This window comes from Cyprinus carpio, chromosome A23, assembly GCF_018340385.1.
Source record: "Cyprinus carpio isolate SPL01 chromosome A23, ASM1834038v1, whole genome shotgun sequence".
Classification (NCBI taxonomy): domain Eukaryota; kingdom Metazoa; phylum Chordata; class Actinopteri; order Cypriniformes; family Cyprinidae; genus Cyprinus; species Cyprinus carpio.
Genome location: NC_056594.1, coordinates 24,230,883 through 24,249,463, shown reverse-complemented (window position 1 = coordinate 24,249,463; position 18,581 = coordinate 24,230,883). Strand labels below are relative to the sequence as shown.

Sequence of the window (18,581 nt, the reverse complement as noted above, 5' to 3'; positions counted from 1 at the left end):
GGGGAATTGCTTTTTTTTTTTTTTTTTTATGTCAGGCCCAATGCAGTGTGATATATGGGTGAATCTCTCGAAACAGAACACGCCCAGGTCATATTTCAACCCAAAATCAAGAGACGGAAATGAGAAATAATTTTCCACTGAATGATAATGAAGCTTGTTTTTTAGTAACATTAAGAATGTTTAACATTGTGATGTTATTTTCATGACAATTAAGCAGCCCTAAATTGTCATTTAGTACGAAAACAAGTGTGTTATACTGCTATTTATTTATGCCGATTTTAAATTTTAGATTTTAAATTTGATCTTTGTAACACAGTATATATTAGTGTTTTACAGTAAGAGAAACCATCTTTGAAAAATAATGACATCTACAAAAAAAAAAAAAAAAAGAACACTTTTGCACAGAAATGCAATTAAAAAAAAAAAGATGTGTGGGAAATAAAAGCTTAAAAAAAAGTTGGGGTCTGTAAGATTTTAATGTTTTTGACAGAAGGCCATATGCTCACCAAGACTGTTTTTTTTTTTTGAAAATACAGTAAAACAGTACAGTAAAACAAGTACTGTTCAGCATCATTCAAAAATAACTTATTTTCTATCATTTATATATAATATATATATATATATATATATATATAATTTATATCTTAAATGCTTAATATCTTGTCAAAACGGTTGTTGAAATTTTTTTTTTTTTTTTTTTTTTTTTTGATGAATAGAAAGTTCACAAGAGCAGCATTTATTTGAAATAGAAATCTTTTGTAATATTATAAATGTCTTTACTGTCGCTTTTGATCAATTTAATGCATCCTTGCTGAACAAAAGTATTCATTTATTTAAAAAGAAAGGTTTTCCCAACCCCAAACTTTTAAATGGCAGTGTAGATATAATTGGTTTTCATGAAAGAATGACTCTTATGAGCCATTTTTCATGAACTGTGCAGATTATCGGTTTGAATATGTCTGATGAATCATTCATTGAATGAATTTAGTCAAAATTAGCATGATTCATTTAATGATCTTAAGTCATTACTTGCAGTCATACCAGACTCGAAATGAAGCATACCTAATGCGCACTTAAAGGGATAGTTCACCCAAAAATGAAAATTCTGTCATCATTTACACATCCCCATGTCGTTCCAAACCTGTATGAGTTGCTTCCTTATGTTGAACACAAAAGAAGATATTTTGAAGATTGCTGGTGATCAAACATTTGGTGGTTGCCATTGACTTCCATAGTAATTTTTTTCCTACTATGCAAGTAAATGGCAACCACCAACAATTTGATATTTTTTGTTTTGGGTAAGCTATCCCTTTAAAGTTGATGAAGCTGAAATCAGCATAATTGTATCAACATGTAAAGATACACATGTGCAGTTTTTTGTAATAAATGTTTAAATATTAAAACAAATTAATAAAATAGTGTAGTAGTTAGAACCATTTTATGTGGATTTGGAACAGTTTCCGGGATGTTTTCATGAGATTCACCCTTTAAACCATAACCAATCCCCACCGCTGTCCGTAACCCTTCCCAGAAGCTCCTGATAATAAAGTAATCAGCTTTTTAACAAAATCACCAAGCTGCTCCAGCTTATCGCTGGGACCTTCTGAGTCATGTGTCAGCACACAATTAGTGATAATCAAACGCACATTACAGTAAGTGTTTTCCATATTTTTAGTACTTGACATGATGAGCAGAGATGAGTTGGATAAATGCTGTGTTTCAGTGCGTCAGTGCTGCGGCTGACCTTCAGTCAGTTTCTAAACCTATGTGGGATGTTGTTTTTTCTGCTTTTAATGTCTAAACACTTCACGTCTCCTCTGTGTTTTTCCTCTACACGCTCTCTCTCTCGTTTATGTAGGAGAAAGTTGAACCCCAGGTTGGTAAAGTTGCTCTTGCTTTCAGTGTCTATTCTGTGTGTGTGTGTGTGTGTGTGTGTGTGTGTGTGTGTGTGCGTCATTTCACTGTTTGCTTGTCCACCTGAGATTTGTCCTGACTTTCCAGAGACTGTGGAAGTGGTTCAGAAATGGCGTCACACCTCCTCATAACTGGCTCACTCATGACCATTTGACATTTGTCCTTCATGTTGACTTTGTGGTTGGTCCATTAGTGTATAATTCATTGTTCCTTTACATTTGCTTAGGCTACATGCTAATATTCATGCTACTGTATCTTTACTGTATGCTATGCTAGATTAGGATAAGCCCTAACAATGAAAATAATGTCAAATATTCACTACAACCCACTAAAGTCTGATTTTGATTTCATGGGGTTATAAAGTGAATGAATCTAAAAGCAGCAATGTTAAAACATCATTAGCTTTTAACTAAATTAGCATAGTAGAAATGTAAACTAAAGGCTATGCTTATGTTTTTAGTTTAGCAAACTTGCTAGTTCTCATTCTCATTCCAGAGCTCATTTTATTGGACAAAAATCCATATATGAGGATTCAAAAAAAAACAAAGTTATAGTTCAAAGCTAACAGATTTGGACTAAAATCCACAAAAGTTCAGTCAAGTTTTGATTTAATGCGGCCACGTAAACTGAAGGCTAATGGGTTTAGCTAACTTGCTAGTTCTCATTCTCATTCCAGAGAACAATTTTATTGGTCAGAAATCTGTATACACCCCAGAAAATGCACGACTAAAAACGTAAATATGTTTAGAACATATGTGCTATGCTAGCAGAACACTAGCATATGGATGCCCTTGAAGCTTAAAGGCTTGGACTAATACCTTTAACTAAAGTTCAGTCAAGTTTTCTTTCATGTGGTCATTTAAATTAATAAACTTAAAAACAAAAATGTGTTATTAACATGTAAACTAAAGGCTGTTGGCTGCATTTTCAGTTTAGCTAACAAGCTACTGTAGTTCTCTTGACAAAAATCTCTAAATCGAAAAACTAAGTGTTAAAAGGAGTTTTCAGCACATATTTAGCTATACTCTAGCAAATGACCTCAGAGATAACAGACTTGAACAAAATTTAAAAATGAATCAAATTCAGTCAGTTTTATGGGGTGATTAAAACTTGAAAGCAAAAGATATAGGATTTAGCTAAATCAACACAAAGGATATGTGAAAAGTTATTATTATTTTGATGCAATTTGATATTGTAGTTTGTGCTTCATAGTATTAAAAGTTTAATGTAAAAGTAGACTTTTTTCATAAGTAAGTTATGTGTATAGTTGAAGTATAAAGTTAAAGTCTTAGCATTAGCATCAGTGTTTTCTTCATAAATTATTCCTCAATTGTAGATTATCTTCCAGAAACCCTGCTTATCAGAATCACAGTCATTCATTAACATCTGAATTTTGAATGGTACCCTGTGTATGAATAATATATTCGCATTGTATGCATATAAATATTTGCCCATCTGTGTATATACTGTATGTCGTTGTTTTCACTGAAGCGTTTATGTTTTAATTACGTTTAACAACAGCTAGCAGTAGCTCAGAGACCTGGAGAGGTTTGTGTCAGGTCAGCATGTCTTGGCATGGATGAATCTTATTACTTTAGCTTAAGGAGTGAGTCACAGTTCGACACCCCACAGCTCACACTAAAACACAATCTATTATTAAAAACCCATCAAGACTCCGACAGATGACTCATTTTTGGATAAATCTACCAGTTTTGTAGTAAATAATTCACCCAAAATGAAAAAAAAATCCATTATTACAAACCCATATTATTTTCTTTCTTTAATAGTACTCAAAAAGAAATGCTTTTACACTTAATGAAGTCTTACAGCACTTTTTTTTAAGGAATTAATGCTTTTCACAAAGGAAGTGTTAAATTGACCAAACGTAGGTTTACAAAGAGGCGGAAACTTTCCAGTAAATTTCCGTCTTTTTTCAAACTTTCTAAGATTTTTTTGGTTACTTTGCTGGACATTTTCGACCCCTTTACAACTCTAATCAAAAGTGTCACTAAAGACATCCATTACAAAACACTTCTATTTCAAATAAATGCTGTTCTTTTGAATTAACTGTTCATCAAGAATCCTGGATAAACAAATCAATGTTTCCACAAGAATATTAAGCAGCACACCTGTTTTCAACATTGATAATAATAAGAAATGTTATGCAAATCATTCTTATATTCTTATATCTTAGATTTAAATTAAAAAAGACACGGTATTGACGTTTTATTCTTATCCAAAACAAGATGAGATATGAGTGTGATACATACTGTAGGCTACATACATACACTACCAGTCAAAATTTTTTGAACAGTAAGAAAGATCCAATAGAAAGATACAAAGATCAGCATTTATCTGAAATAAAAAGCTTTTATAACATTATACATATACCATTCAAAAGCTTGGAGTCAGTGTGTATGTGTGTGTGTGTATGTATATATATATATATATATAGATATAGATAGATAGATAGATAGATAGATAGATAGATAGATAGATAGATAGATAGATAGATAGATAGATAGATAGATAGATCCTTGCTTAAAATTGGTCAAAAGTGACAATAAAGACATTTATAATGTAACAAAAAAAATCCATTTTCAGATAAATGCTGTTCTTCTGAACTTACTTTTCATCAAAGAAACCTGAAACAAATTCTACTCCGCTGTTTTCAACATAATAATAATAATAATAATAATAAATGTGTTTTGAGCAGCAAATCAGAATATTTGAATGATTTCTGAAGGATCATGTGACTGGAGTATTGATGCTTAAAATTCAGCTTTGCAATTGCAGGAATAAATTAAATTAAAAAATATATTTAAATAGAAAACAGTTAAATTGTAAAAATATTTCACAATATTACTGTTTTTGCTGTATTTTGGATCAAATAAATGCAGGCTTGGTGAGCAGAAGATACCTTTTTAAAAAACATTAAAGATCTTACTGTTCAAAAACTTTTGACTAGTGTATATATATCTATATCTCGAAGTGGTGGTGGTGCCATCTGGATCAAAAAATGCCTATATGCATATATATATTGGCACACACACTTGAGAGGAATGTGATATATACAGTAGTAAGATTCAGTAATATGGGTTTGGAACAATGTGAGGGTAAGTGATGACTGTTTATTTTGGGTGAAGTGAACTATCCCTTTAAATGCATGCTTCATTTATGCATAATTTGGCACAGGTAGTTAATGTCTTAAGAGCAGCTTTGTCTGCGTTCTCATTTCATCAAGTCAAGTCAAGTCTTCATGGATCATAAAGCAGGAATGATACCGCAGATGTAATCTCAGGGTGTATGTTTTGGGCGGTTAAGAAAGACGTCTTGAATGTGTCACTAAATGTGTTGAATGTGAATCAAACTGCAGGTGTGTTATTTGTGTGTTTTCTGTCGTCTCAGGGAGGGCGACTGGTGGCTGGCTCGCTCACTGACGACTGGAGAGAGTGGATACATTCCCAGCAATTACGTGGCACCGTCTGATTCCATCCAGGCTGAAGAGTAAATCCTCTTCCTCCTCCTCTTTCTCTCCTTTTCTTTGCTGTTCTCCTCCCTGTGAATCTTCTGGTTTGCACTTGATTCCCCTCACTGTAATATCAGATCTCTCAATTCAGCTGAGCGTGATTCTAGGTCCTCATTGACTCCACTGATGATTATTTATTAAACCAAACAAGAGTTGAAAGAAACCACTTATTTCAATTTGTTATGATTCAGCAGTTTAGTCAGTGAAGCTCATCAGACACATGATAGTTTTCGAACCGCCCTGACTGAATCATGAGTCGCAAAACTGATTCATCAAAGAGAACCAACTCATGAGAGTCACTTGTTCTGTGTTGAAAAGATCTGACTCAACAGAACTATTTGTTCACGAGTCATCACACAGGATGCTGTATTTATTATATTTATTATTAAAAATGTCTCAAATGTATTTATTTCAACTAGTTTCATTTCACTTAACTTGATGTACGAAAACATACAAATGAATAAAAACTATAAAGACAAAAAATTACAAACAAGCAACACAAATACTGAAACTAACAAAAAATAAAAATGGTAAATATACAAAAATAAAAACTATTAGAATGTAAAAAAAAATACAATAAAATTCCGACTATTACTAAAAACTAATAGTATCTCAATGACACTAAAATAACACTGACGCTCAACCCTTGTGACGTTACTAACAGAATGATTCATTCTCGCCCCTCCTCTGCTTCGGTTTGACCTTTGAGTCCTTTATATTTCCCTTCATGGTTTTGCTCTTTCACCCTCCTCTATTATTTGCGATAAAGTCTCTCCATCATCTCATCAGTTAGAAGGAAAATACCCTGATGGCCCAAAGCCCTTTTCCCTCCTGAATGAGTAGAATACGTCAGTGTCTACTATTGTCTGTCCTTTTCATGTCGTAACTCATCCTTTTTCCTGAGTCCCACACACGCGCTGTTGCTCGACTGCCGCATTAAACAAATACACACAAGCACTCCTCTGTAAACCTATGATGATTAATTTTTCCACCCTTGCCTTGCCAGTCATCTCAGATTGACTCTGGAGAAAAGGTAAGACTCAGAGAGAGCGCTGCGCATGAGCGGCTAACAACAAACCATGCTGATTTATAGACAGTAAATGTCACTGGGCCGGTCATGAATCCCAAACACCACTGTTTTTATCGCTACTGGAATTATATTACATCCTGAATCAATGTTCAATATCTCATGCAGCACGATTCAGATTACAAAGTATAGTCACTTTAGGCCCAAAACAAACAAGTTAATGCAAACGTTATCAGCTACGCAAGCTTGATTTCATAATAGATTAAATGTACACTACTGTTCAAAAGTTTGGGGTTAGTAAGATCTAGGGCTGGGCGATATGTAAAAAATATTTTATAGATAATCGCCTTAATAAATATTGTGATATCCGATAATATCGTCTATTCGAGCCCCGCCCCTGCCGGAGACAACATAGCCAACAAACACCGTAAACGCAAAACAATTTGCGCTGTTTTTTTTTAAACTTGTAGTCAAGCTATAGGATATTTGTTATTTGTCTAAAATGAGCGATTTAAAACAAACTGGTTCCTTCTACATGACCTAAAAAAGGGAAAGGTTATTTTTTCTTTCATGTTTTTAGAGCTCCAAGGTGTCCTTATAAGCCTCTTATAATGAAATAAAACAAATGCTGCATTATTTATTTGGAAAAAAATAAGTAATTACAAATGTTATTTGGTATTTTATTTTTCATTTATTTTGATAATGAGCAGGCTGTGCTGTCAAGCCATGCTAGAATTTATTCCTTACATCAGTGAAAACAAAAATAATTACTAAATGCATAAACTGTAAAGATTCTAATTTTATCTGCGTAAACTCACAATAAAAACAAAACATTGTGTTTTTGTAAAATAAAGAAAACAGGTATCACTTTCTGCCATCTGCCTTTTTCTTGAGTGTGTTTGTGAGGAGAGCGTGCAAAAATAAATACAAATGCAGCATAGGCCTATACTGTAGGCTACTACTTGCCATACAGTTTTTTTCTTTTGTTTTGTTAATCTGTTAATTAAGTGAATATATTTCATGTATTTATTCCTTTTATATAGGCTATATGAATTAATTCTGCGCAGCAGGTGCGTGATGTGAATCCTCCTGTTCTGTTGTTTATGCTGGTATTTGTGCATGTAAAATGAAACCCCTGGAAAACATGTTATTTTGAATGAGTCATAGACACTAATCCATTCTAATTTAATTTAATTTAATTGTAATGTAACGATCTTGTCGGTTAAAACCGAAATGAACACTCTTAGCGGGTAGGTTAATGTCCATGAATCCAATGTAGGCTGTTACACACACATTTTCTTTCTCAACCGTTTACGTGACAAAACTGTGTTTACGGGGATATTTTGACATCATTTTGTGTGTATTTGTCCACAAACTAATCTGTGACGTGGCTCTCTTTGGACGTGTGGTCAGCTCAGAAAACAGCACGCGGTAGCTACAGAAGTGTCTGCTTCATCTCGTGCTTGAAGAATGGGTTAAAAATAAAATCACATTATTAAAAACTAAAAAAAAAAGTTAGTTTTATAAAAAGTAGGCCTATTCGATTCCTGTAGTTACAGAAGTGTCTGCTAGTAGTCTTATTGGTTTCATGGTATATTTTTTTATTGCCTAATAATTAGCTACTAGCAAAAGCTACAAAATATTTCATTCATGCCATTTCATGTGAATAAATATCTGCATGGTAACTACGGGACTATGTTAAATATATCTGTAATTTTTTTCTCAATATTATCGTCTGTAACTGACTTTTATTATCGACATCGCGATACTTGCAAGACATCGTCAATATACGATAGTATCGTCAAATCGCCCAGCCGTAGTAAGATCAGTTATTATAAATTGTATTAATATTCAAAATGTTAATAAATAAATGCATCCTCGGTGAGTATATTCTTACAGACCTTTCTTATATGTTTGCACAATGGGATCGTAGTTCTGTCTGTGTATTAGCACAAGCTGTATTTCTGGCCAACTGCATGTCTGTGATACAATGTTACATGTGATTACTTACTCTAAATACACACTCTCTCTCTTTTTTTCTTTCTCCATCTCTCTCCAGATGGTACTTTGGAAAGATCACACGCAGGGACTCTGAGCGCCTCCTCTTGAGTCTGGAAAACAGGAGAGGAACTTTCCTGGTCAGAGAGAGTGAGACAACCAAAGGTGAATTTAATGTGAACAGTAGAAACTCTGAACACTTTTTTATTTATACATTTTATTTATTATATCTATTCATAAGTTGTGTTTTATTTTGTATTTTCATTTATTTATTTTTATTTTTATTTTTATTTTTGTGTGTGTGCACAGGGACACTGCACATTAATAAACATTTCAGTAAATGCACCAGATTTAGCAAAAGGTTATTATTTTTCATCTTTTAGTCTTCCAAAATGTACCGAAAAAGACAATTATAAAAAAAAAGAGCATAGCAAAAACACAAAAATATACAGTATACACAGAATATTAAATATATGAATCCATACAAAGGCACAATTAAATATTTTATTTATTATTAATTTAATATTTAAATAAACAAGAATTATTAAAGTATTATTAAAGTAAATAGAATTATTAAAATGATGTCCACATAAGACTAAAAGGAGCAAAGCAAAAACACAAACATAAATGTCATATACAAGCATGTTATTAATATATTAATCCATCAAACACCATAAAAGCACAATAAAATATTTCATTTTTATTTTTTACCATTCATTTGGTGTCACAGTGTTGATTCAGAGGCCAAAATCTAAGGGAATGAAACTCTGGTCTTTCCTGTAGCTCAATTAGCACTCATAGCATCAGGGACTCAGAGTCTTGAGTTCAACATCCCAGGGAATGCAAAAACTGATCAAATGTGGTTGCTTTATTACTATTATTTTTTTTTACGAAAGCATCCTTCAAATGCAAAAATTCCAGGGCTGTTGTAATGCTGCTAAGCCAGTCAAATTCAGAGACTAGAGCTACTGTAATGAAGAAACAATTATTAAAGACAGTGGTGACAAAAGAACCAACACCAGTGTGGAGGAAACTGCTCATGCATGTGTCTACTTTGAGGAAGTTGCATTTCAGGATTTCAGATCAGAACAAAGTGCACGTTCAACTGAATTCCCCTTTTTCTGTTTGTCACATGCAATCGCACTAATACTCCCTGATCTCCTCCCTCCACAAACCAGCTTTTGTCTCTCTCTAAACACTGTAAAGATCCACACTCCATATATGGCCTTTTACCCTCAGGTTCTACACAAACTATGTTCATTTGAGATATGTAAAGAGTGCAAATGGCTGTGTACGACAGAATACGAAGGTCAGAGAAGTGCTTGAAGGGATGAAGAGCAAGAAGTAGGTCAGCTGTATAACCGTGAGCCATATCTCACAGCTCATACCGTCATCGAGAGGCTGAAGGATAAGTCAAACCCCAAAGAGAACAGGGGTGGGAACCATGTGCCATGTGAAAGTATTTGGTGATGACAGCACCCTCTACAGACCATTTATACAACCCAGTGTTTATTAACCCAATAAAGCCTGCTGGAATGCACATTTCCAAGACCTGAATCATCAACCCTACACTTGTTACAAACCTGTATGAGTTTCTTCCTTCTGTTGAACAAAAAAGAAGAATGTTGGGAACCAAACAGTTGATGGTAGCCATTGACTTCCATAGTATAGAATAAAATAGTATGGAAGTCAATGGCTACCGTCAACTGCAACAGAAAGAAATGCACCGGATGCATGTTTTTGCTCAGTTTAGTCGACTTCAAGGAAAAATAAAATGCTACAAAGAGTAGAATCAGGCACCCATCACACCAGTCTGACAGTTTCAAATCTAAAACCTGGGTAAATGTTTGTTAGTGCCGTCCATGTCATCCAGTTCACCTCTCAAATGTGTTCTTTGTGTCTTTCTAGGTGCCTACTGTCTTTCTGTCCTGGATTACGACAACGTCAAGGGCCTAAATGTCAAACATTACAAGATCAGGAAGCTGGACAGCGGGGGATTTTACATCACGTCCCGCACACAGTTCAGTACTTTACAGCAGCTGGTCAACCACTACCGCCGTAAGTCACTTTCTCACAGACACCTGCTCCTTTCTGAATGTCTATGAAGGGAAGTGATACAGACTGTTATTTCTGGAAGTGGGAACTTGAGTTGTTGCAAAATAAGAAGACGGTAAAACTATAAATAAAGAAATTGCATAAAGCAATTATAGAATGAATCATCCTTTACTTCTTATGCTGCTCTAGAGTGTTAAAAGGGCCTAAAACCATGTAAGATGAAAAAAATATGATAAATACGTTTATTTATTATTTAGAAGTTAAATGTTTATTTTTAGAAATGTGTCATTATAATTTTTTCATATTAGCATCATTTTATTTTATAATAATAATAATACATTAGGTACATTTTGTTTTCATTTTTATTGTTAGTTTATAAAAAATATATATAATTATTATTGTTGTTAATGTTATTTAAAATAATATTTATAAGTATTATTAAATAATTTATTCTGTTATTTAAGTTGAATAAGTATTATCTATTTTATTTATTTTATTATTATTAAAAATCATAATCATTTTAATTACTACTTTTATTTTTATTTTATTTTTTATATAGATAAATTTTTATTGCTAATTTTAATTCTGTCTATAGTTGCCAACAACAAAAGCATCTAATTTAGTGCATTAATATAGAATCCAAATGAGGCCATTTTCTAAAAAGAGATTTGAAAGTACTGTTGCATTAAAGGTGCTGTATGTAAGATTTTGACTCTACTAAAGCATAAAAATACCATAATATGTTTGCAGATATTTAAGAGACATGCTAAGTTAACATACTTGTTTATTTGAAAAACAATGCTTCAGTCAGTTATTCTCCTTTAAAAATGTGCGTTCAGGGTCAGATTGTCAATCTTTGTTTTGGTTTGTGAAACCCGCCCACTGCCAGTTTACCCAATTGTATTTCTGTATTTCGGGTTGCCAGTTGGCGGAAAACACCACGTATTTTATTTCATTCATTGTCAAGTGCGCTTGTTCCTGTTTGTGTCATCAATCTGGCAACCTGTGTCTGTGACAAGTCTGAGGAGGAGGGGCCGGGTGAAAAAAACCCTCTCCAATATTTTGAATTTGGACTGCAATACCTATCTCAACCACTCGGTGTCAATCCTACATACAGCACCTTTAACAATATGCTGCATAAATGTTTAACAGAAAAAACCATTAAGACACTTTTTTTTCTGTCCGTGTCTGTCACAGAGCATGCAGACGGCCTGTGTCACTGTCTTACTGACGTGTGTCCAGTGCTGAAGCCTCAGACTCAGGGCCTGGCACGGGACGCCTGGGAGATCCCACGGGACTCTCTGAGACTGGACGTCAAACTGGGCCAGGGCTGCTTCGGAGAAGTCTGGATGGGTAAGACTTCCTCTTTCAACTTCTTTCCATTGAAAACCGAAGCTTTGTGATTTTAATAATAAGTTCACCAGTACAAAACAGCACAGCTGTGTAATGATGGCAGCAAAGCGTTCACATAACAGACAATGATTTCAGTGTCTTTTTTCCCATCAGGCACTTGGAACGGCACGACACGCGTGGCCATCAAGACTCTGAAGACTGGCACTATGTCTCCTGAGGCCTTCCTGCAGGAAGCACAGGTGATGAAGAAACTCCGGCACGAGAAGCTGGTGCAGCTTTACGCTGTCGTCTCAGAGGAGCCCATTTACATCGTCACTGAGTACATGGGACAAGGTCAGTACAGAGATCCAGTGAACTATACTGGGCTAAAGATGTCCAAGAAACCAGAACTGGCAGTAAGATGTGTAAATAGAGCATTCAGATTGGGATATTATGAGCTTTTCTTGTGAGGTTTGCCAGTAAAAGTGTGAATGGAGATGTGACGCTGTGATTTCTGCTTTCACAGGAAGTCTGTTGGATTTCCTGAAGGGTGACATGGGGAAAATGCTGCGGTTGCCTCAGCTTGTGGATATGGCCTCTCAGGTACTTTCACACTGGCATTATGTTATGGTATCTAGTAATGAAATTGAAAAGAAAAATAAACCTTTAACAGTTTTGATACTTAAATAAAAGGTAATGGGAATTGGAAACATTATATTAGAAAATTTTCATTACTGATCAAAAGTTTGGGGTGGTAGGATGTTTTTGAAAGACATCTCATGCTCACCAAGGCAGCATTTATTTTATAAAAAAATACTGTAAAAAACTGTAATATTATTGCATTTTAAAATAATGGTTTTCTATCTGAATATCCTGTAAAATGTAATTTATTCCTGTGATGTGCAGCTGAATTTTCAGCATCATTACTCCAGTCTCCAGTGTCACATGATCCTTCAGAAATCATTCTGATATACTGATTTGCTGCTCCAGAAACATTTCTCATCATTATCAATGTTGAATATACTTTATAATATATTCAGTTAATATTTTTGTGGAAAACATATTTTAAATATATTATTATTAGGATTCTTTGTTGAATAAAAATTTCAAAAGATCCAAAAGAACAGCATTTATTTGAAATAGAAGTTTTGTAACATTACAGAAGACATCACGGTCACCTTTGACCAACTGAATGCATCCTTGGTGCCACAATATTTTTGTGGAAGCCATGATGCATTTTCTTCACGACTCTTTGATGACAAGAAAGTTCAAAAGAACGGCCTTTATAATAGAATGCATCCTTGGTGAATAAAAGTATTAAAAACGATAAATACTATTATATTTTGTAACTGAAGTTAAAATAAAACACATTTTCATGACTCAAAGACTTACTAAAATAAAACAAAAATAAATAAATAAACTTTATAGCCCTGTGTTGAAGGAGAAACTATATTTAGAGAGTTGAATATTGTAGAGAGCGTCAGTAAAAACAGCTCTGTGGCAGCAGTTTTGCATGGCCACGCGCCGCTGGTATTATCTTCATAATGTATATAAATCTGTTTCTATTCTGTGGATACTCTGGAGCCCGGCGGCGTTATAATATATGTGCTGTCCTCAGATCGCCTCTGGAATGGCGTACGTGGAAAGAATGAACTATGTGCACAGGGACCTCAGGGCTGCCAACATCCTGGTTGGTGATAACCTGGTGTGTAAAGTGGCTGACTTCGGCCTCGCTCGACTCATAGAGGACAACGAATACACAGCCAGACAGGGTGAGCAGAAACACAGCGACTCTCTCTGCCTGCATTTTCTTTACATCTTGAGTTTTTTTCCTGACGTTTCCTAGTGTCTCTGTTTCATTTTCAAGACCTAATGCTGTTGCCGTTTATGTGGTTCAACCTTAACTGAATCAGTTTAATCATGATGACAGGCCTCTCTTAAATCATTATTACAACAGGAGCCAAGTTTCCTATCAAGTGGACTGCGCCAGAGGCGGCGCTTTACGGCCGCTTCACCATCAAATCTGACGTGTGGTCGTTTGGGGTCTTACTGACGGAGCTGACGACCAAAGGCAGGGTGCCTTATCCAGGTACTACTGCTCTACATGTTTACCAATGAATCAAGAATTAATCATAGAGTCACTGGTTCACCTTCACACTCAGATGTACTTTATATATATCTCTCTCTCACACACACACACACACACACACACACACACACACACACACACACACACACAAACACACACATATATATATATATATATATGAACATATATATATATATATGAACTTTTTTTTTTTTTTCAAAATGTAATAATCAGTTTAAAAGCATTCATTATTCTATACATTATTTTAAAACATATTACTATTATTATTTTAAATGATTCACATTGAGTCCAGTCCAGGGTTTATCATCTCTAAAAAAAAAATTATTATTTTATATAATTCACAAATATTAATTAAATATTAATCAGAATACTTATAGATTATTTTAAATATTATAGAAAATTATTATTATTCTATAAATTATGCAATAATAATAATATTTATATATGTATACTTGTGTATGTGTGTGTATCCTCAAAAAACATTTTTTTTTACCAATAATAATAATGAATTAATGTATTCCATCTTTTTTTAAAGAATGATACATTTATTATAATTCTCTAAAAAAGATGGATTAAATGAATTATAATTATTAAAAAAAAAAACATTTTCAGGTCATAATAATTTGTTAAAAAATATCAATTATTATTATTATTATTATTATTCACATTGAGCCCAATGCAGGGTTTTTATATCAAAAGAAAAAAAATTCAAATGCTTTTCACTTAAAATTATTCATACTAAATCAAACACATTGAGTTTATACATTTCTGTTGTTAAAAAATAGGCCATAATGTAATAAATTGTTAAAAATATAAATTATTATTACTATTATTTCCAATTTATTCACTTTGACTCAAGTACAGGGTTTTCATCTCTACAAATGTTTTTAAAATGTTTTTTGAGTGTTTTTTTTTTTTTTTTTAAACGCTCAAGTCACATTACCGTATTAAACAACATTTTAAAGAGCCTCCCTTCACAAAGGGCACATGAAAACATTTCCGGTTGTTCCTCCCTGCTGATAACCCACATCCTCTGCCTGGTTAAAACGTGTCATGCCACTTTCTGCACCTGACACACATCCACCCTGTTTCTTGTCTGTCCTCCACTCAGGTATGGTGAACCGTGAGGTGCTGGACCAGGTGGAGCGTGGCTACAGGATGCCCTGTCCCGCAGAGTGCCCAGAATCCCTGCACGAGCTGATGCTGACCTGCTGGCGCAAGGAGCCCGAAGAGCGGCCCACCTTCGAATACCTCCAGAGCTTCCTGGAAGACTACTTCACCTCCACTGAACCACAGTACCAACCGGGCGAGAACCTCTAGAGATGCAGATCCAGTCAAGTGTGAGAAAGAGAACGAGAGATCCTTTTCCTGACCAGAAAACAAACACAGGAAGTTTGTGGCATAACCCAACCAATACTGATCCACATGGAATGATATCAGAGCATCCAGCTGTCCAATTCAGCCCCCTTTTAAACAACTTGCTTGGTCTTCAAATGGTCTCAGTGTTACAGCATCTCGCCCTCTGTTATTGTAATCGCATGTTTTTCCAAACAGCAAGACAACATGCATCTTTTCTGCATCATTCGCAAAGAAATCCACTTACAAATTGCTTCTTCGGCCGTGCAGCCTGCCGTTTCTGCTGATAATTGTTGCAAGGCTTTATTTCCAAAGCTCTGTGGATTGATCTCAAGCTGTTTTTCTTGACCTCGATGTACCACTTCTCTCCTAAACGCTTTTAGCGGATGCTCCAGATCTGTCATTCATCCTCCTCCCACAATCCCTCACTTCTGTCCTCTCCCATCCCCCTTCAAACCCCCAAAGCATCGAGCTCCGTCAGCTCTGGTGTTTGTCATGAACCCTGCGACCCGTTCACAAGCTCAGATGGATGAGATTTTATCGCCAACATCAGATGTCAGTGCATGTTGGGAGACATCTGTGATTACAGCTCTCTCGTGACGAACGGACGTTGCCGTTAATGTCTTCCAATAGATATCCAGGGTCTGTATCTGAACGTGGTATTTTATGCCTTTTAATGGTAGAAATGAGTTTTTGTCCCACTATGTGTGTTTGTTTCTTTTGTATGAACCTGGATTAACTGGAATAAGAACGTGATTGTTTTGAACACTGGTCACATGATTGGAAACCTTCGGACTGAAATGATGGAAATAAAACATTCTTCCTTTTGATATGGACTCAATTAGAGAATCGTGCAGAATGTGGTTTCATTTGATACAGTTATTCTACTCTTCTAGTATTCAAAACAACTACTGATATATAGCATTGTTTTATGTTTAAAGCAGATATGACTGTAAAGTCCTACTTTGTGTGCCAATACAAAGGGAAAAAAAGAATTTTGTACTGTTTTATTATGTATAAAATGTATTTTTATTAATGTTTTTTTTTGTATCAAAGAGGATGAGCAGGCTTTGTAACTAGAATTTAAAGGAATAGTTCACTGAAAAATGAAAATGGGTCATTTTCTAACCCTCATGCTGTGTAAAACACAAACGGAGACGTTTAGCTGAATGTTCGTGCTGCTCTTTTCCATATATAATACTTTTACATTTATTGCATGAGAAAAGCGTCCTCTAAATGTCTCTTTTTGTATCCCATGGCAAAAATAACAGCATAAATGTTTGGAACGGCATGAGGGTGAGTAAATTCTACACAATTAAAAAAAAAATGTATTTTCTTCCGTAGTATTTTTGTCTTGTTTTACAAATATCTTAACATTCATAAATCAAGTTACATTTACTTTGAGAAGCAAAATGATAAAAGATAGTCTTGTTTTCTGAAATCAAGTGACAAGAAAAATCTCTGGCAACTTGTTTACTCTTAAAATCAAGTATTTTTCTTGCCCAATTGTTGGATATTATTTCTCATTTTAAGCATAAACGCACTTAATTTTGATGAATTTTTCAGAAAACGACTTCTTATCTTAAGTAACTGGCTTCTCAAGTTGATTTAAGAATGCTGAGATAATTGTACTGGAGAACAAGAAGAAAACACAGGAAGAAAGTCTATTTTTCTAGTGTAGGTGAACTATTGCTTTTATCGCTCGTGAATATTGTTCGAGATGTTTGAACTGACTCCTCAAAGCTTGTCGAATGCTTGAATTTCAAACGTTTTATCTTTTGCAATAGTTTTGGCTTTTTTTAAACAAATTCTGACACGCGCAGTCAAAGTTGCCAATATGTTATATGCAAAATAGCCATTGTTATATATATATAATTGTGTGTAACGACCTCAATTCTATCGCTACTGCTTTCCCACCAGATCCACAGAAAGCCATGAACCTTGTCTGTGAGGTCTTACGTGCTAGAAACCGATCTCGGGTCAGTTACTGAATGCATAGTGATGGATTGAGGAACCCAAATAAATAATATAATCACTGCTGAGACAATGTAGAATGAAATAGATTAGAGCTGTAGGGATGTTTGTACTGATACGATGAGGGTTGCATTGATCGTAAGGGTTTGGAAGTGTGAATAGTAGGGTAACATCAAGTCCTGATGAGTTGTTTAGAATGGCATGCAGCTGTAGTCGCGGTACTTTAGCTGGTAGATGTGTGACGCCTGTTGATATACTGTAAATACTTTAGTCTGTAAATATTCTTTTCATATTTATTCATATTGCCTCAGTTTATGTTCAGCAGATCTTTGCTTGGCTGTCCCTGTAAGATCAATGTTATAGATTGAAGTTCTGTCATGTGCAAAGCTGACCACAAACAGTATCATTGTTGCTGCACAAATCCAGTTTTCCTACAGCAGCTGACTGCATAGAGAAGCAGCCAATCACAAAACAGCATGCCATCATGTGATCGGATTCACAGATTCAATTTGCTTTCTTTATTTCCGACTCTTTATTTTTATTTACAGTAATAAACTCACCTTAAAGAGTCATTTCTTTAGGTGTGACTCGTGCACTAAAGTATTGTTTTATTATTTCTTTTTAACTTGCAATAAATCTGCTGTTGATTTTGGCAGGTAGTTACTGCAAAGTTAAACTGCACTGCATGCGTCGCTCTGATCGTACTGTGACTTACGGAGGATATTTGATGATGGATGGACGATGGCGTGTTCTTGGCCCATGCTGCAGAACTGGAAAATAAAATTAAGACAAGTAAAACGAATCAGATCTACAAGTAACCACAATATTAGTGCATCCCTGTCTAATGTATTCAAACTATGCAGTTGTTTTCTATGAGTTTCCTGTCTGTATTTTAACTGCAGTTGCTCACAATCAGATTGCAGGTACTTGCTCCCGGTGTACAGTTCTGCAAAGACTTGTTTCAAAATATGAAATAAAACTGAAATGAGATTTGTACTTCAAATTTTTTTTGACATAGTGTTATCTTTTTTTTTAAGTGCAATAAACTATGTTTCTAAAGCTTGAGGGTTTTTATTTTTTTCTTCACAGCTAGTTTTAAAAGAGCAGCTCATGAAAATTTGCTGAAAATGTACTCACCCTCAGGTCATCCGAGATGCAGATGGGTTTGTTTCTTCATCAGAACAGATTTGGAGAAATTTAGCATTGTATCACTTGCTCACCAGTGGATCCTCTGCAGTGAATGGGTGCCGTCAGAATGAGAGTCCAAACAGCTGATAAAAACAATA

At 34.7% G+C, this 18,581-nt stretch overlaps 1 pseudogene; it reads left to right on the top strand.

The window, feature by feature from the left end:
• LOC109057740 overlaps positions 1-18,360 on the top strand; it is a 55,710-nt pseudogene extending 37,350 nt beyond the window's left edge.
• The last annotated feature ends 221 nt before the right edge of the window (positions 18,361-18,581 follow it).